This window comes from Mirounga angustirostris, unplaced genomic scaffold (genome assembly GCF_029215605.1).
Source record: "Mirounga angustirostris isolate CCGP_5_RB_7025 unplaced genomic scaffold, mMirAng1.0.hap1 SCAF_12, whole genome shotgun sequence".
NCBI classification, from domain to species: domain Eukaryota; kingdom Metazoa; phylum Chordata; class Mammalia; order Carnivora; family Phocidae; genus Mirounga; species Mirounga angustirostris.
The window spans coordinates 19,461,251-19,481,548 of NW_026991720.1; the positions used below are offsets into that span (position 1 = coordinate 19,461,251).

General features: G+C 40.9%; 1 protein-coding gene across 3 annotated transcripts in view; it reads right to left on the bottom strand.

The window, feature by feature from the left end:
- The window catches only part of EXOC4 (exocyst complex component 4), a 738,469-nt gene that overhangs the window by 624,769 nt on the left and 93,402 nt on the right, over positions 1-20,298 (bottom strand). The gene's annotated exons all lie outside the window — the stretch shown is intronic.

Here is a 20,298-nt window from a genome sequence, read left to right on the forward strand (position 1 = left end):
TCATAGTAGTATTATTCACAGCAGCTAAAACATGGAAGCAACCCCAGTGTCCACTGACTACTCATAGACAAGCAAAATGTGGTATATCCATACGATGGAATATTATATAATATTTTAAGATGGTACATGTTAGCTGTATTTTACCACAGTTTTAAACATTGCAGGAACCAAAAAGAATATAGCTGTGCACCAGACCCAGTCCAGCTGAGCTAAGAACAGGCAATACAGGACACAAACTTCTAGAGCATCAAAGTACAGAGGGCGTTAGGTAAGTTCTACATGGAGATACCGAGTCCTCCCTCAGAGGTTCAGTAACTGCCTTCCAGAAAGCTTGACATCAAAGTTGAGAAGTGAATGATAAATCAGAGTTACCCAGGGAAGGAGTGGTGAGAAAAGGTATCTTAGGCAAAGGGTACAGTAAATGTAAAAGTTTGGAGGCAGGGAAGAAATAGGACCACATCAAGAACTACAACTGACCCTTGAACACAGCTTTGAACTGCATGGATTTTTTCCCCCCAATAATTATAGTACAGTACTCTAAATGTATTTTCCTTATGATTTTCTTAACATTTTCTTCTCTCTAGCTTATTTATTGTAAGAATACAGTATATAATATATGTACCATATATGTATTATGTAAAATATGTATTAACTGGATGTTTAGGCTGTCAGTAAGGCTTCTAGTCAACAGTGGGCTATCGGCCCCTCTAGCCCCCATGTCATTCAAGGGTCACCTGTAAAGTGAGATGTAAAACTGCCAGGGCCAGAGTCAAGAAAGGCCTTGTATGCCATGTCAAGGAGTTTGGACTTAGCCATCAGAGATTAGATATTAAGGAGGGATTCTTCATTTAGAAAGATGATCCACAGGGTTAGAAATTCAGTTAATAGGTGGTACAGTGACCTGGGAGAAGAGAATGATGCCCTTAACTAAAGCTGTAGCCTTGGGGTGGAGGGAATAAGAGGATTTTAGAGATGTAAGGGGTGGAACTGTTAGACTTTGGTGAGTGATGGGGGATGGTTTTGCCTTGGAGCATCTGGAATGGTAACATTCCAAAGTCAAAAAGGTGGAAAACACACTCAACACTGAGTTAAACAAAAAGGCAGGAGCCAATAAATAATGTTGGCATCACTTTAGTGGCCAACCATTGTAATAGGCCAAATTCTCTTCTGCTAACAGTGACAACCCACAGAAAAGTTCAGAACTTGCATTCTGGGTCAAATGTGTTGCCCAGCAAGGAGTCTTTCCAAAAATACGGTAGGCTTACAGTAATTAGGGGAAAGGATACTGAAGGACAAGAGTAGAGATCACAGCCCTTTAAAAACCCTAAACAGCTCCCAACTTCTCAAGGTAAGAAATGCTAAAGGATGGTGTGTGTGTGTGTGTGTGTTCTATCCCACAAGTAGAGACATTTCTCCCCTTGTTCCAGTAAATATTAGAGTCTTGCTATTTAAAGTGTGGTCCAAGTGGTTTTGGTACCACCTGAGAGCTTGCCAGAAATGCAAACTATCTAGCCCCATCCACAACTACTGGATAAAAGTCTGCATTTTAAGAACAAGTGATTCATATTCATGTTAAAGTTTTAGAAGCACTGAATTAGGGGACCTGTCCACAACTCACCTTCCTAAATCTCAAATAAACATGACAGCATTGCTCTCCCCATAGCTGTTTGAAGGAGTAACTCAACAACAGCCCTCAAATTCTGCAACATACATAGCAGTACACACTGGTACTTAACGGCAATTAGCATGAGTCACAAAGTAACTTAAGTATTTCCTGTATTCAGTACACCACAATGCTTAGGCAAACTAATACAATTATGACTTGTTCTTGTTTTAAATACTTTCCAGAGAACAAATTCATTTCCACTGTATTTAGTATAGCAATAGATAACTTACATACCTATAACTCATCCTGGATTTTCTGGTTTCCCAAAGGGCTTTGCAAAGACCTTAATTATATACTAGTCTGGGACAACTATTTCATTAGCTAATTTTCTGCCCGCCCCCTTTTGTCAGGTGAAAATGTGTTACCACGGTTCCTAGTGAAGGCACAGTTAATGTGTTTTGGATAGTGATTGGCCTTAAAAGGGGTAGCTAATATTCTAGTTTGAAAATAAATACATCTATTAAAAGTACTGCACTTAGGAAGAGATTAAAAAGTTGAAGAAGCTAAACCTATGTCAAAATTTAGACCAAAAAAAGAAATCATGCAAATGTCACTGTATATGTTATTTAATACGTTATTTTTAAAATATCTTCAATGAAAAGACTGATCATTTATCCTCTAATTATTAAAGAACATAAAACTGTCCATGTTACAAAAGACCAAATTTTAGGACAACTAAGATCACTGGGAAGTTAATGGGCTGAATATGAGAGAAGATAGACCGTTCCCTAAATCTGGCTCAGTATTAATACAAAAGCCACGACGAAAAGGCTCAATCTTTTCAGAACACCCAATAAAAAGAGGTGTGCACCATGGCAGCAAGGAACAAGACATAACAAGTGGTGGCAGTAAAATAGGGTTCTTAGACACACCCAGAATAATATTAAAAATCATGGCAACTCTTCTAGGTGGTTGAAAGAACTGAAAGAACACTTGAAAGACCTTCTTGTAACGTTCACTGCTTCCTGCATGACTTGGTTATGAGTTTCAGAACCTGACGTCAACTACAACCCTATGGCTACAGACAGCTCCTCACGCCGCCACTGCGAGGTCTTGCAGCTTTCCACTTTCTGTGTCCTGTTTTCACCGTATGTATTATATGTTTCACTGCCTGCATCTGTTCTTTTTCTCTACCACGATTTTCCATAGTACCCACTCATCCACCCATCAATATATGCCACCTGTCTCGATATTCATCCCCCCATTAACTAGTTTATTAACCCACCATCTAACACAAAACAGGGGAACAAGACCTCTCAGAGGGGTGATGGAACAGGAGGGCCCAAGACAAATTTTAGAGTTGTTATGGCGAACAAGCGCTAAAACTGGGAGAAAGAGGTCAAAAGTAATTCCTCAAAGAAATCTGGCTTTAGTTCCTAAAATGATGGAATGAGAAAGAAAAAATGATAAACCCTAAACTAGATTCAATGACCTGACATTAACACACAGCTGTAAAAAAAAGAAAAGCAAAAATTCCTAAGAAGAAAATGGAGGGGAGAGCATTGTAACACATCATCTTCAGTCAGAGGATGACTCCTACATAACTGGTTATCTATAATATTAGGAAGTCAATTGTTAAATGGTTGCCCCCAAACTAACCAGTGCCAAGTGAGCAGTGGGGCATAGAGAGCAACGCATCAAACCTGGTATAGAGATGTACCTACAGTAGGTGATTGATAAATACCTACCGACTAAATACTCTTATCACCTGTTAACTATTCTATTGGATTATATGTAAAATAATCAAGAAAACCTTAAGTCTCTATTGTCTAGGTCTAGGGTCTTCGAGTAGCTGGATTTACACATTTCAGAACCCAGCCTAATCCGAGGTCTCATCATCTCATGTCAGATCAACCACAATGGCCTTCTAAGGAGGTTTTCCTGCCTCCAGTCTCTCCAGTTCTCTCTAGGCTGTGCACATGTTTTTAGTGCCACTAACCTCTGCATCCACGGCCCCAAGTGCCTTGAGTATATGCATATAAAAGCACTGAGCACCATGCCTAACGTAGACAATGATCAGTAAGTGTCAGTTTACTATGAAACCTTAGCCGACATTCAAAAGCCTCAAAAATCTGGCCCCTACTTACCTCACAAGTTTGAAGGGTGACTATGCCTGTACAGGGCTCCCCTCCCCCAAACAAAGTGGGCTACTACCTGTCCCCACAACATGTCCCATGCTAAGTATCTATTTCCCCTGCTGGGAGTACATGCCACTCCTACCCTCCTCTCTTCCCTTCTCGTAACTCAATCCTAGTCTTCTTCTCCAAGCTCTCCACCCAGCTCTAATCCCACTTCCGCGTGAAGCTTCCCTAAAAGGGCCCACCGTCGCTCCTGTGACGTCCAACACTGCACTGAATGCCTACAGCATTCAGGAGGTGTGAGTCTCTTTCCATGAATATTAGCAACTACTATAAACGGTGAGATAAAAATTTCTGAGCTGCAGAAAAACGACTTTCATAAATGAAACATCTCAGCATGAAACTCATGCCCATAATTCCAGCTATACCGATCTATCTCTTGTCTATAAGGCAGAATCTCGCCCTCAAATGAACTTAATGAACAAGCCAAGGGGCAGCTTCAGAGATCCTGCTAGTGTGTTATTTCTTGACCTGGGTATCGCTTACATGGGTATGTTCAGTTTGTGAAAATGTGTGAAAAATACACTCTTATGATGTGTACACATTCTCGTCTGTATGAAAAAGGCAAAATAAACAGGTGAAGAAGGTGGAAGAGAAGGAGAATAGAAAAACTTAAGATCCACAATCTGTACAAAGAAAAAATTCATTCTCACCTACCAGCCTGGCAGCCATCATGGTTCCAGGCCCTACTTACCTTCAAGAGTATTACAAATGTTTACCTTTAGAGGCTCAAACGCTATTAATCACTTTCACCCTTTTAAAAACAAGCTATAGTTTGGCTGAAATAAAAATAGTAACTATAAACTAAAAATGTCAACATTTCACAGGATAATACCAACATAATTTACAGAAATGCCAGGAGGACCAGCTAATTTACATGAGTAAAGCACTTTGGAAATGTAAATGGTATACAAATTCTAAATGATGATGGTAATGATGGTTGAGTTATCAATATTTTAACCTTTATAAATGTAATTTAAAAATAAGCACTTAAATACCGCTTTACATTCTCTAATCAGTTTAGAGATACTAATTAAGCCACAGGTCATCCTCGGAAATACATGTAAATAATTCCATTTAGAGAAAATGGAAGTCAGGTCACCAAGTTAGGCTCATACTGAAAGAACGAAAGATATCCGGTTCTCTTTGGTGTTCACACCTTCAACTGAGAATGTAGAACATACTGACATATGCAAAGGAGGACAAGAAAAACTCAATGGTGTTGCTCGGCTTTTGGCCCCTGCTGTAAACTTTGCTTAAAGAAAGAGGGGGTTACTAGGGAATGTCTGGAGAGGAAATTTAAGTAAAATGAAGATCAGGCCCCACTCTGCTGTAGGCTACACCAGAAGCTCAACACAATTGACCAAAGAAAATGCAGAGAGCAAGTGTGAACTAGAGAAAAGGGTTTACAAGTGAGTATACAAAGCCAGTACGATCCTGGATTGAAAGGAACTGCTTCAACTATGAAAATGCTGATACAGCCCTACTTCCTCATAGAGCCATGTATACACCCTTCTCCTTGCCCCTACATTGGAATCCACTGAAAATGGCACCCAAGTTTAAGTATGACCTCGAGTGAGGAGACAGTTTGACCTATGTGAAATAAATCGTAACCTGGGAGGTTGTAGCCCCATTATGGCCTCCTATGTGTGACATTCAGGTCCCTCCACTGGAAGATTCTTGAGATTTTATGTGCAGGAGTTCTGGCCTGGAGGGCCTGCCTAGTAGTCTCTAGATGTTTTTTTCTTTTTCCAACTGCAACAAGCATATGAAGCTTAATATATGAGCAAAATACCATAGTAAAGAGGAGCAGACAAAGCCATAAAGGTTTAGATAAATGTTGAAAAACAATGGAGACAATACATCACAGTGGTTAAGCGTCTAACTGGAATTAGACAAAGCATAGTGTGAATCTTGATCTCACCACTTAATAGTGAGGCAAGTCACTAGACTTCTTTAAATCTTGCTTTTGTCACCCAAAACTAAGAGTAATGGCATTATCAATGTGGGGATTAAATGGAATAATGTATGTGAAGTACTAAGTTTAAGCATAGTGGCATGTGGTAAACACTCAGTAAATGTTAGCTGTAATTTTTAAATGTTTTAATTATTAATGGAGAGATTAGGTTTAGAGAGAATAAGAGGATGGGGTATCTGCACTAGGGGAATGGCAAGTACAACGGCTCAGAGGTAAGAGAAGGGGGAATTATGAATACTGAAAGATAAATGGACTAATAGAGGGCAGGCGTGATAATAATAGGGACAGTCAGAAAGATAAGGATCAAAATATTAATTCTTTATGAAATTACTGAGTGCCTGGCTCAGAGATGACACAGTATTAGTTTATAGATTTAAAAAAAAACAAAGAAGTCGTCCTCAATGCTAACAGATCAAGAGCTATTAATTCAGCTGCAGAGCCTGCGACTTTTAGGTGACAGGTGGGGGGGGCGGGAAACAAACAGCAGCAGAGGATATGTCCGGGCTTGGATAAGATGGCAAGCCTGGCTCTGTTTGCGATAGATCCTGGCTGGTTCAAAGGCTGTAAGGAATCAAGGTTTGAGATGGATGAAGCCATGATGGTTGTGACAAACAGCAAAGTTACAAGTCAAATAAATACTCTAGGTTTGCAAATGGACTCCTCGATAAAAACGTACATAAAAGTGAACTTCCACGTCTTGGTTAGTTTGTATTTCTTTGCTCTTTGAAAGATCGGCAGCAAAGTTTCAGTTGTGCAACACTCACATAAATGGAAATAAACTACAGCTCTTCTATTGAATAGCGATGAGGACTTTGAAAAAGTCACTCCACAATGCTAATTTTCCCAGTTTTGAAGCAAAAGCCTTGCTGCAAAAGGGGTGGCACACTATGCAGGGAAGCCAGTCATCCAAGGAATCAAGGCTCCCAGGAGGAAGCATGCTTTCCAGTGAGATTTTAGGCTACCTAAATGAATACAAGGAAATAAAGGCAGAGATGCGCTAGAACAAGGTTCTAGGTTTACACCCTGGGCTGCTCTTGGTACCCAACTTACTGTGGAACCTCTTAGTGCCTCCCTAATGTAAGTCACTACAGGGGAGCCTGGGTCGCTCTCAGTCAGTCGTTTAAGCATCCAACTCCTGATTTCAGCTCAGGTTGTGATCTCAGGGTCATCAGATCAAGTCCCAAGCTGGGCTCTGTGCTCAGCACGGAGGTACTTGTCCCTCTCTCCCTCTGCTCCTCCCCACCGCGCACATGTTCTTGCTCTCTCGCTCTCTAAAATAAATAAATAAGGGGCACCTGGATGGCTGAGATGGTTAAGCGTTTGCCTTCGGCTCAGGTCATGATCCCAGCGTCCTGGGATCGAGCCCCACATGAGGCTCCTGGCTCAGTGCGGAGTCTGCTTCTCCCTCTCCCTCTGCCTCTTCCCATGCTCATGCTCTCTCTCTCTCTGTATCTCTCTGTCTCAAATAAATAAAATCTTTAAGAAAATTTGTTTTAAAAAATAAAATAAATAAATAAAATCTTTGGGGGGAAAAAGTCACTATAGTAGTCACTTCATTCTTTTTAGAATCTCCTTATTTAATAGTAGTTAAGACAATAAACATCGAAATCAGACCAGGATCCAAAGCCTGGCTCTACTGCTTACCAATCATGAGGACACAGTCCTCATGTGAGCATGGGTATAATACCACCACGCTCTCTGAAATGCTGTGAGGACTGAAAAAAAAAGAACATATTTAAGGCTTGGCCTGGGTCACAGTCATTAGCTTAAGTGAGTCTGAGTGCTTAAGTTTCTTGAAGTAACACCAGTATTTCCTTTTTATACCCTAGTGTCTAAAATTCCATGGTTCTCCTGCACATCGGAATCACCAGGAGGGCTTGTTAAAACAAAGATCACAGAACTCCATCCTCCTGGAGTTTCTCAGTCAGTTGTCTGAGACAGAGCCCTAGAATTTGTACTTCTAACGGGTTCGCAAGTGACTGATGATGCTAGTCTGGGGACCACACTGTAACCACTGGTCTGTCTAAAGTCATTCCTGATGCCCCTGTCCACCCTGAGAACTTTTCATGCTAAGATAAAGGAACGAACCTCTTCCAGAAGGAGTCAGAAAAGGCTAACACTAAAAAAACAACTGTTGGCCATGTATCTGGGCAATAAAAAAAAAAAAAAGACAGCATCAGCTGAATCGAGCTAACCAGCCCTTAAAGAGAAAGTCTGGGGTGCCCCTCCATACCCCCTGGCACTCTTTATCATAAAATATTAGTGCGGGTTTATTCTGTACAAATCCCAAGTGATTCAGGTCACATTAAATCCCCAAAGAAATGTAGGCAGAATGAACAGATGGTTTTTTCTTTTCTAAATACTGTGTGTGTATGTGTAAGTTTTTTTCCTTTTTTTCACTTGAGCAGTAAAACTCACTTCCTTCAGAGTCACATGGGGCCTAAATATGAATAATCTCAGCTCATTCCGAAACACCACAGTTCCGGGATCCTGTTCACTTGCCCTTTAAATACCATGAACTGCTCATACCCTATTGGAACCCAGTCGGTCATGAATGGAGATAAGAGGAGATGGAAAATCAAGAACATTATAGATCTAGAAGATGAGCGTTCTCCCAAGCTCTTCTGGTTGCCTCTGGGTTTTTGTTTTCAAGAAAAGGGCTCTGCTCTCCATGGCATACACTTTCCCACCCCTCTAGTCCTCTGATTAATGACCCCAGAAGATGAACAACAACTGCTCCCACATACTGGAATGGAGTTTCTGTGTAGATGAAGGAAAATTATAAGACTATTTTATATTAAAAATGCAAACTTTCTTTAAACTGAACATTTGAAGTGCCCCTATTTTGCCCTAGGAATTTCACCTTCACCCTTCCCCAAGTAAATGGATTTATCATCATCTCAATTACTACCAGGTTTAAAAAAAAAAAAAAAAGGCAAAAGTACTGCTATTTGACCAGCAGCAATATAAAGACTTGGTGACCATGACAAAATTATACTAATTACCACAGACTAGCTGGACATCTTCAAATTGAGGCTCTCTGAAGTAATTTACTACGATAAACTGACTGAATTACAGCAATTTTAATTTCATATTCTTGTACTCTCTTTTCCCCCCCGTAACTTTGCTTGTCTTTAAAAAGGCCACTGTGAGGCACTTTGGGTAGGAGCTTTTTTTATGCTACATTTGTAACATTCTCTTGAAGCTTGAAATTAAAATTTCTTTTTCCTACCAATTTAGTCCCTTCCCATTTGGCAAACATCTTTTTTGATTCTTGCATCTCTAACGGAGCTGAAAATTAATATGACTTTTTGCTTAATTCTTTGATTATGCAAAAGAATCATCAATGATGTTAGCATGGTTCTTTCTGCATAGTAGGGAGTTGTAATAAAAACCTTACACTTCTGGACGCCTGGGTGGCTCAGTCGTTGAGCATCTGCCTTCGGCTCAGGTCATGATCCCAGGGTCCTGGGATCGAGGCCCACATCGGGCTCCCTGCTCAGCAGGAAGCCTGCTTCTCCCTCTCCCACTCCCCCTGCTTGTGTTCCCTCTCTCGCTGTGTCTCTCTCTGTCAAATAAATAAAATCTTTAAAAAAAAAAAAACAAACAACAAAAAAACCTTACACTTCTACTGCACCTCATCTCCCAGAAGACCATAGAACACTTCAAAAAACTATACTCAGAGGGACCATCTCCACGCCACTCACTTGCAGCTGCCCCTCCGGTGAAATGCATGCTCTGATTAAATGGCATTTACTCAAAAGAATTACATGATACAAGCCCTGATGATTCTAAAGAAAGACTTAACACTTAAGAAGGTAATTACACACAAAAGATATCACGAAAGAAGTGGATTTGAGGGGCGCCTGGGTGGCTCAGTCGGTTAAGCGACTGCCTTCGGCTCAGGTCATGGTCCTGGAGTCCCTGGATCGAGTCCTGCATCAGGCTCCTTGCTCGGCAGGGAGTCTGCTTCTCCCTCTGACCCTCCCCCCTCTCATGCTCTCTCTCTCTCATTCTCTCTCTCTCAAATAAATAAATAAAATCTTTAAAAAAAAAAAAAAAGAAGTGGATTTGAGGGCGCCTGGGTGGCTCAGTCGTTAAGCGTCTGCCTTCGGTTCAGGTCATGATCCCAGGGTCCTGGGATCGAGCCCTGCATCGGGCTCCCTGCTCAGCGGGAAGCCTGCTTCTCCCTCTCCCACTCCCCCTGCTTGTGTTCCCTCTCTCGCTGTGTCTCTCTCTGTCAAATAAATAAATAAAATCTTAAAAAAAAAAAAAAAAGTGGATTTGATTTACAGCAAGTGCAGTTCATTTATAGGAAGATACGCAGGAAAACTTTACTAAGGATAAGAAAATGGAAATGAAAAATCAAAATGTAAAATTTCTCCCTTTTTTTTTCCCCCCAAAGAACTAAGGACAATTTTGGATGGTACCATCTCTTGTTTTTCTCCAGGCAGGCGCATTTTAGGTGCTCTGCTGATTGGCATAGGGTACGGTGGAGATTCACTGCCCTGAGGTTGACCCGGTTCTATAGAACAATTCTTCTGTGTGGGATGTGGCACAGGTAGGGTCACTAGGGTCCCTTACTGAGGCAGATAAACTTGGTAGAGTAGGCTGGTATGAGAGTGTCAAGGTGTTCTTCAGAGATACCTAATAATCCAGTAGGGTTGCCAGCTGGCCTCCCAGGGATGCTTTGGGAATAGGAGAGCGCTGTCTGTCCACATCCCCGAGGGAATCGCCAGCTTGTGAAAGCTACCACCCCTGGCCTGAACAGCATGTGGGTCCTACTCGACAATCTGTCCTCCTATCACCTGCACACAATGAAAAACTGCAGAAGCAAAAGAAAAGCAAGATGTGGCATCACTGAAAGAAACTCCAGTCTCTAGGGACTGTGTAAAATGCTGCTTGTGGCAACTGTGTTGAGCTAACCGAGCCGATGAACTGCGTAAGGAAAGTGCTTGCTTCGCTTTAACATTCTTGAGTTTCTGAGCTGGTCCATTTTCCTGCTTCGGCTGTTACCCCCAGGCAGATAGATGATCCCTAAATTTCTATCTCCTTCCCTAATCTCTCCCCTGGCTTCCTGTGCTCAATCTCTAGTCCCCTGGGGTAACACAATTCTACAGGGATATTCTGCCAATACCTCAAATGTAACAGGCACAAAAGCACCATCTTCCTGATCCTAATCCCCAACCACCCAGGTACAAAATTCCACCTCTGTTTGGTAGAGTCGTCGTTAAAATGTTTTTGAAAATTCACTCTTCTCTTAAAATCTCTTTTATCTCTGTCCTCTTGCTTTTCAGTGGCCCTGCCCTCATCTTGCCTTTCCATCCCACACTGATTGAGCCTAACTTCTAAGTGGGATCTCTCCATCCATTTCCTTCTCTACCAATCCATTTTGCACACCACTTCCAGATAAATCATCCTAAAAATATTAATCTCACCATTTTATTTTTCTATCAGAAAAGCATAATCTCTACCATCAGCTAGGAAGTAATTATACCCCCCAAAATTCAACCTAAATTTGAGGAGGCTCTAGACCCAAGTTACAGGACAATAATAAATAGCAAGTGACATCATGGAAAAGCAAACAGAAACCAGAATATGGAAAATTGTACAGGACAAATGATCTGGTTTCTTCAATAAATAAAATGAGAGATTTAACTTATAGATTGACGGAGTTTTAAGAAACATACCAATCACACTGCAATATTTAAACCTTATTTGGATTCTGATTCAAACAAACTACAAAAAATATACAATTACAACATTTGAGGGCGCCTGGGTGGCTCAGTCGTTAAGTGTCTGCCTTCGGCTCAGGTCATGATCCCAGGGTCCTGGGATTGAATCCCACATCGGGCTCCCTGCTCTGCGGGAAGCCTGCTTCTCCGTCTCCCGCTCCCCCGGCTTGTGTTCCTGCTCTCGCTATGTCTCTCTCTGTCAAATAAATAAATAAAATCTTTAAAAAAAAAAAAAAAAAAAAACAATTACAACATTTGAGACAACTCAAAATGTGAACACTGACTGGATTATTTGGTTATAAGAAAATTATGCTTTTAGGTACCGTTATGCTTTTTTTTAAAGGAGTCCTTATCTTTTAGAATTCATACTCTAATATAGCTGAAACAGAATCAGCTCTAGGATTTTTTTCAAAATAGTAAAAGAAAGGGAAATGGACAGCAGTAGAAATAAAACAATATTAGGGCACCTGGGCGGCTTTGTCAGCTAAGTGTCCGACTAGATTTCAGCTCAGGTTGTGATTTGGGGTTGTGAGATGGAGTCCCAGGTTGGGATCTGGGCTCAGCAGGGAGCTTGAGATTTCAGCGTAACATAAAACTTTCTAAAGAACCAACCAACCAACCAACCAACCAGAAACCTCCCTTTTCCCCAGGTCTCTAACATACTAGTTGCATTATGCATTCAACTATCTATATGGAGTTTCAACATCTCATCATTTGTTGTCATGGAACACAGACACTTCTCACCAACATGCAACAGTGACCTATCTTTCAAAATTAAACTAAATTCACTTTTTATAATTTTCTCTTAGTCCTTATGATTGTCTTTAATAGCTTTGATTTAAGTATGACCAAACCTCTAATCCTGGCTCTCAACTGGGAATGTGCATTAGAATCAAATGGAATCCTATGGAAACAGGCTCTCCAGAAGTGGGGCATGCAGGGAATTCTGGCTGGAATCCTCATCACTTACTATATGACCTCCTGGTTCCTAGCAGGCCCCGGGCCTCAGCCCAGGTACCCCACACCCTGATAAGCACACCATCTTCATAGGGACCCTTACAGCATCAGTAGCAGTACAAGCCTGATGGGCACGTGACTTACAATGTTCCAGCCTCTAAAATCTCAGACAAAACCAGAAAGGGAAATAAGCTTTGGAAGTGGTAGGCTGCCATCTCCCCTGCTAGACCAAGATCTAAGCAGACTCTGCCTGGGTAACAAGGAATTTAAGGAGAACAGACTTTCCACCAGATCTTCTTACTCTGGAGTATCTGCTGTTAAGCTACTATATTAGCAACTTTGGCCCAATGTATTACGATGTCCATGACATTCACCTCAGGTTTCACTGGGCATGAGACACCTTAGCACTTGCCACATTTGTACCAGGAGCCAGAGGATCTCCTTGGCAGCCCACCAGTTCCTGCTTTAAACATTAACAGTAGTGAACATAAAATAATACAGGGTGAGCCCTGATGCTATGGAAACTGGCTCCAATTTCGAGGAAGATTTCTAATTTAACTTTCTAATATAAACTCAGTTCTGTTCACCGGGCAGCATACCACCCATTGACAAGACACGACAAAACTTCCAGGAGCAAAAGCACCTTTCTGGAGATGCAGTGGCATGGCTGGCAAAGACTTCACTAAAAGCCACCCAAAATAGAGGCTATCAAAAAGTTTTAAAGGTGGGCGCCTGGATGGCTCAGTCGTTAAGCGTCTGCCTTCGGCTCAGGTCATGATCCCAGGGTCCTGGGATCGAGTCCCACATCGGGCTCCCTGCTCAGCGGGAAGCCTGCTTCTCCGTCTCCCACTCCCCCTGCTTGTGTTCCTGCTCTCGCTGTCTCTCTCTCTGTCAAATAAATAAATAAAATCTTTAAAAAAAAAAAAGTTTTAAAGGCTGAGAAGTGAAGAAAAACTACTTCTGCAAGGATAATCTGACAAGTTATCTGGCTTGGAATACTGCAAAAAGCGGGCTTTACTTTAAGGTCTGGAATCCTCAGCTCACAAAATATCAAATGAAACCAAACCTAAGAATAACCTAGTTTCAGACCTGGATTCAAAATAGAAATTGCATTTTTCTCCTTGAAAAACTCCTCCAGGTCATGGATCAGTACCAATAAGATTTGTGCATTTTCTTACCTGACAGCAAACTTCAAGTTCTCTCTGTATGAGGCTAATTTTATCACTATTTAAACATTTATGTGGCAGTTAGCAAAAGTAAAATGATTTTACATTCTGTCTGTGTTGATCTCCAGAAAGAGAGCTCAAGGCACAAAAACGTGAAGTGACTTGTTCCGGGTGTCACTGTCAGTGGTAAACAGTGTAATGAGAACCCACGGCCGCCACCTACGTAGAGAGCCCTGCTTAGCACACCACGGGGCTTCACCCTCCAGCCAATAATAGCTAAATGGGCAGTTGGTTTTGCCAGGAGATAGGAAAGAAGGAGACTGTTTTTTTTTTTTTAGCACCCTAACACCTGTTCAAAGCGATCCTCTCATTTCCTGTTGGGCAGAATTCCACAAGAAATAGAATATTTTGTTTCAAGCGGACCACAGTCTTATGCACTTGAAAATGTGCAGCCAACAGGATGACAGGCATGTCACCAAGTAGGTGACATTTTGGAAGGTGCTGCCGCTGCTCAGAAGGGCAAAAACATGTATTTCTATTATCACAGTTTCAAAAAGAGTGTAAAACTGCAAAAGGAGTGCAGCGGTGTGTGGTCACGGGTCTGACACCAGGAGGAAACTCTGACACCCTGTTACTAGGATGACGGCAGCCTTGTCTCCTCACAAGGCTGTCTCCAGACACAAACATGCTGAGACAAATGAGCCTTTCGACTGCAGGATGGATTCTGCCAGCCAGGGAAAGCCCAGGTTCCAGGGGAGAAAAGCTGCTGAAGTCTTTAAAAGGATCAAAAATCATTTTCTCTTCCAAGATTTAATAAACAAAAGAACATTTCAATTTGTCAGCAAGAAACATCTTCTATTCAAAGAGACACTGAAACCCAAACTCTGCGTACGGAGCTCCATGCACCGGGTAATGCCGTCACCTCTGCTCAATCAAGCTGGTGCACACCAAGGATGTGAAAACAAAATTGGCCTAAGCAGAAAACTCGACACGGCACTTAAACCAAGAGTCTTTCTGAAACCCTCCATATTGGTTTAGGAAAAAAAAAATAAAAAATTAAAACACATTCTCCCATGTTACTACTCCTGCCAAATCTCTAACAGTGAATTTAGTGGAGAAACATACGTTGCAGGCTCCTCCTCACTTCACCAGTGAGCTCTCCATCTTGTGTTCATCTTTATTCCCTAATACCTAGCACACAGCTGGCCCCAATAACTTAATACTAAACCACCGTTAAAATATCTGTCGCACTGGAAACCAGATTCCTGAGCCGACTATATGGTGTTACAGATTTTTCTGGGTGTTAAAGACTCCCGAAAGGTTTACAAATCCTCTCCCTTGTATTCCTTTACCATGCCCCATGAAAGTGTGTCTTGTTTATTTCACTATTAGACAATACCCAAGTAATATCATCCACAGACTCTCCACTTGCCTACAAACAGTTTCCCTGCGTTAGTCTCTAGCCACTCTGCTCAGTCCTTTTCAATGCCAGCACACTAATCCTACTTCAACTCACCCCAACCCAATCAAAATCCCCAGTGGTCCAATATTACTGAAAACAAACGTCCCCAAACTTCAGCACGCATACAAATCACCTGAAGGGCTTGTTAAAACACAGATCATACAGCTGCATCCCTAGCGTTTATAATTTAGTAAGTATAAGGTAGGGATAAAAATCTGCACTTTTAATATGTTCTCAGGGAACACTGGCCCAAAGCAATGGCTCCCAATTAGAGGATCCTAAATAAACAGAATCACCTTAGGACCTAAAAAAAAAAAAAAAAAAAAAAAAACAGAAACAACAGAATCCAGTCCTTATCCACAGTGATTCTCATTCAGAAGGTCTAGAAGGGGGTTAGGAAACAAGCCCTGGGTAAGTTAAATGCATACCCTGCCTCAGAAACCATCAGTCTGAAAATTATCACAAATGCCTTACATGACACTAAAGGCCTTCCACAAGCCGCGCCCAAATCCACCTAGCCAAACTTACCTAGTCCACAGAAGAAGCCGTCACAGCTCAGCCATTCTTTTTCTCACTTCTCTCCGAAGACCATTGTCCATTCCCTCTGAGCCACATAACACCATCTCACTTGCCGTTCCAAGTACCTGGAGAACCACTGCCATCTCCTCCCCGCTCCTGTGACTCCAGGAATCAGCTCATCACCAACCCCAAAACCCTCTACTGGTCCATTCCACATGTTTCAGCACAATTATATGACACCCTGTGCCAAATGCCTTCTTATATCTAGCAACATCAGTTCATTTGTGTGCCTGCCACTGCACATACCCAGTTTATTGACAGGTAACAGCCTAATATCACTCAGTAACCTGTGGCCTAAAATAATTTTTGAAGGAACCAGAAAATACAGAGAGCTAAAAACAGTTTAAAAGTTGCAAAATAATTTTTATTGTATAATAACCATTTAAAATATTTAGATGAACTTCTTATTCAAACATGCTTCATTTCTCAAATCTGTGGCTTAATAAAGACGAGTAGAATAGATAGTTAAGAAACAACCACAGATTAATTCAAGTCGTGACCAAGGTCATTCTTCCAACATATGTCTAAGAAAACAAAAAATGGGGGCAGCAAAGTAGATAAGTAAGAGGAGGAGAAAAATGGACTACAAGAAAGGAAAGAAGCAAAGAACACAGTCATACCTTGATCTCAAACCAATTAAACAGAATAAATGAAATGAAATGATACTTTTATGTGAGACACCTCACCTTGTATTATTAGATCAATTTTAGTTTGATATTCTTTATCTGTCAAATAGCTTATGCCAATGACACATGAACACATTAACATCAAATAGTAACAGTATTTCCAAGTGCATGATTTGGGTACTACCAACTTACTGAGAGCTGTAACACACAACTGAGACTTCTTTTATGTCTTAAAACACATCTTGGGGGGGTGAAAACGGGGAACAGGAAGTAACTGCCAATGGACACAAAGTTTCTTTCTAGAGTGTTGAAAATACTCTAAAACTGTATCGTGGTGATGGTTGTACAACTCCATAAATTTACTAAAAACCACTGAAACTTATACTTTAAATGCATGAATCTTATGCCATGTAAATTATCTCAATAAAGCTGTTTAAGTAGGCAAAACAACTCAAATCATAATATGAAGGTAAGATTCCCAAATCACTTCATTTGAAACCAAATGGGTGAGAGGTGTAAGTCATTCCATGAAGCCACAAACCTGTATTTTAAATCATGTTTACATCTCAGCTGTTCCTGTCTGATGGGACTTCCTTAGTTCCTTAGTATATTATAAACATTTTTAATACAAGTTGGTGGGGTTTTGTTTTCAAAAGTGTGGGAACTGTGTATGTTGGACAAATTCAAACTAAATAGAGCTAAGTAAGGCATATCTTACTTTGTTCAAAACCATAATTAATTCTTCGTGATAGTATTATAAATACCATCCTAATAGACTTAAAAGTGGTTTTCAACTTACAACATTAGTCTAAGTTGGTCAAATATCAGATCATAGGAATTTATAAAGTATGAAATACCACGTATTCTAATAGTGTCCAACATGTCTGCATAATACAAATTACTAGTATTCCATGGTATCTCTCTTTCTATTCATATACTTTTAATCTACCTATATTTATCTATCCATCTATCTACCTATTCGAGAGAGACAGAGAGAGAGCATGCAAGTGGGGATGGGAGGGAGGGGCAGAGGGAGAGAGAATCTTAAGCAGGCTCCTCACCCAGCACAGAGCCTGCCCTGGGGCTCGATCTCACAACCCCGAAATCATGACCTGAGCCAAAATCAAGAGTCAGACACTTAACCAAGTGAGCCACCCAGGCGCCCCAAACTGTATCTTTATATTTAAAGAGGATCTCTTAAACCCAAAGTGACAAACCCCAAAAGACAGGGGTATGTTCTTCAAAATAGCACTGAGAAGTGAGTGGACATTTTTGTCATTGGTTCCTCTAAGCACTGTGTCTTTTTCCTTTGGCTATCTTTAAGACTTTTTTCTTTGGTTTTCAGCAACCTGATGATGATGTGTCTAGGTACTGGTTTTCTTTGTGTTAATGTTGCTTAGGATTTGTTGAGCTTCTTGGATCTGTGGGTTTATGTTTTTCAACAAATTTAGAAATTTTTGGTCATGATTTCTTCTGAGAATTTTCTGCCCCAATAACTCTCTCCCCTCTCCTCTGTACCTGCAACTACAAAATGTTAAACTGCAGGATACTACCCCATTATAGATAATATGGCTTTGTTCAGTTTTCTTTGTAGTCCGCTTTCTCCCTATGCTTCATTTTGGATCATTCCAATTGATTCATCTTCGAGTTATCTGGTATTTTCTTCTATAGCAGGCAATCTGCAGCTAAAGCCACCTGGTAAATTTTTCATTTCAGATATTAATTTTTATTAATTTTCTTAAATCCCAGTTAGAGTCACATTTTTCTGCTTTTTTCCAAGCATAAATGTATGCTGGACACTGTGGATGCTTCACTACTAAAAAGGTGGATTGTCTTACTTTGGAGTGAGTTTTGCTCCGGCAGGCAGGAAATGTACAGGTGGATCAGGCTGATGCTGTGGAGACTTGGTTATGCAAGATCTACAGTAACCCCTACCCTACACCCAGAACAGTCCTCTTGCCACAACATAACCTTTCTGAGGCCACATCTGAAAGAACAGGGTGCTCAGCAAGTTCACCCCGCTCTGGGCACTCTGAACTCCAACAGTCCTAAGCATCTGGCAACATCTGGAATTGCGGTTCAACGTAGAGTCCCATGGTGGCCATTTTCTGCCAAACCTTATGGTGCGTCTATGTAACTCCGTATTTGACCAAAGGCCCAATGGCACTCTTTTCAGACTGATGGGGCACCTCCTCTATGCAATTCCCTCTTCTCCACCTCCACCATCCTAACCCACAGATTCTAGCTGCCTCCACATCCCCAAACTCTCATCTCAGCCTGCTGCTGTCTGCCTCGATTTCAGTTCCCTATGCCACAGCGTGGCAGGTGTCCCCCAAGAGGAAGCTGGGATGAATGCAGGATTCACTTCATGTGTTCTCTGCTCTCAAATGAATGTGCTGACTGCCTGAGTCCATCCGGTTTTAGAGTTGCTTACAACAGGAAGTAACTTCATCATGGCTAGAACCAAAAGTCCCTCATTCTATTTTTGAAATGGCTTTGAAGTCTATTACCTCATTTCATCCTTAAAATAAACACGGGACATGTTTGTGGGAAAAGCACATATATCCATGATATTAGTAAATCAAGATATAAAACGTTAAAGAACCAGTTGTTGTTTTTTTTTTTATTTTATTATGTTATGTTAGTCACCATACAATACATCATTGGTTTTTGATGTGGTGGTCCACGATCCATTGTTTTCGTGGTGCTCCATGTAGTACGTGCCCTCCTTAATACCCATCACCGGGCTAACCAATCCCCTCTCCCCCCACCCCCTCTAAAACCCTGTTTGTTTCTCAGAGTCCATAGTCTCCCATGGTTCGTCTCTCCCTCCAATTCCCCCCCCCATTTTTCCCTTCCTTCTCCTAATGTACTCCATGCTATTCCTTATGTTCCACAAATAAGTGAAACCATATGATAATTGACTTTCTCTGCTTGACTTATTTCACTTAGCATAATCTCCTCCAGTCCCATCCATGTTGATGTAAAAGTTGGGTATTCATCATTTCTGATGGCTGAGTAATATTCCATTGTATATATGGACCACATCTTCTTTATCCATTCATCTGTTGAAGGGCATCTCAGCTCTTTCCACAGTTTGGCTATTGCGGACATTGCTGCTATGAACATTGGGGTGCATAGGGCCCTTCTTTTCACTACATCTGCGTCTTTGGGGTAAATACCCAGGAGTGCAATTGCTGGGTCATAGGGTAGCTCTATTTTTAAATTTTTGAGGAACCTCCACACTGTTTTCCAAAGTGGCTGTACCAACTTGCATTCCCACCAACAGTGTAAGAGGGTTCCTCTTTCTCCACAACCTCTCCAACATTTGTTGTTTCTTTCCCTGTCCTGGTGTAAGGTGGTATCTCAGTGTAAGAACCAGTTTCTAAGCAATAAAGATATTTTATTCAATAGACAAATACTCATCAAGCACCTACTATGGACACATGGTAATAGACAAAGCAGCAAAAGGAACTCAGGGCATGTAGTTGCAACCTATATTCTTTTCACTGAGCCATCAATAAAGCACAAACACTGCACCAAAAAAAATGTCTAATGAATGAATAACCAAGAATCCATCATTCAATCCAACAGGACACACCTTATACTCTTAAAAATGACTACAATTTACATTCATGATTTATTTTTTCCTGCAAATACTCCTATTTGCCATGCAAGTAATTTCATTCCTACACAGTTATATTTTTCAATTTCCTACATATACTTGATTTTTTTCATATTAGTAGGTACTATCTAACCAAGTCACTTCCATTTGGCTATGTCAAATTTGCTTCAGCTAACTCTTAATCGTATTTCCAATTCTCATCTAGCCAAATCAAATATATTTTCCTAGCACATGGAGAGGAAATATAATAAAATTTCTAAATACCATCTCTGCACCATCATACCAAAGAGTAATAACATTTTCCGATCTTCAACAAATCAAAGTGATACATTTATACCTTACGGTTATTTTCATCTCTCAAAACAA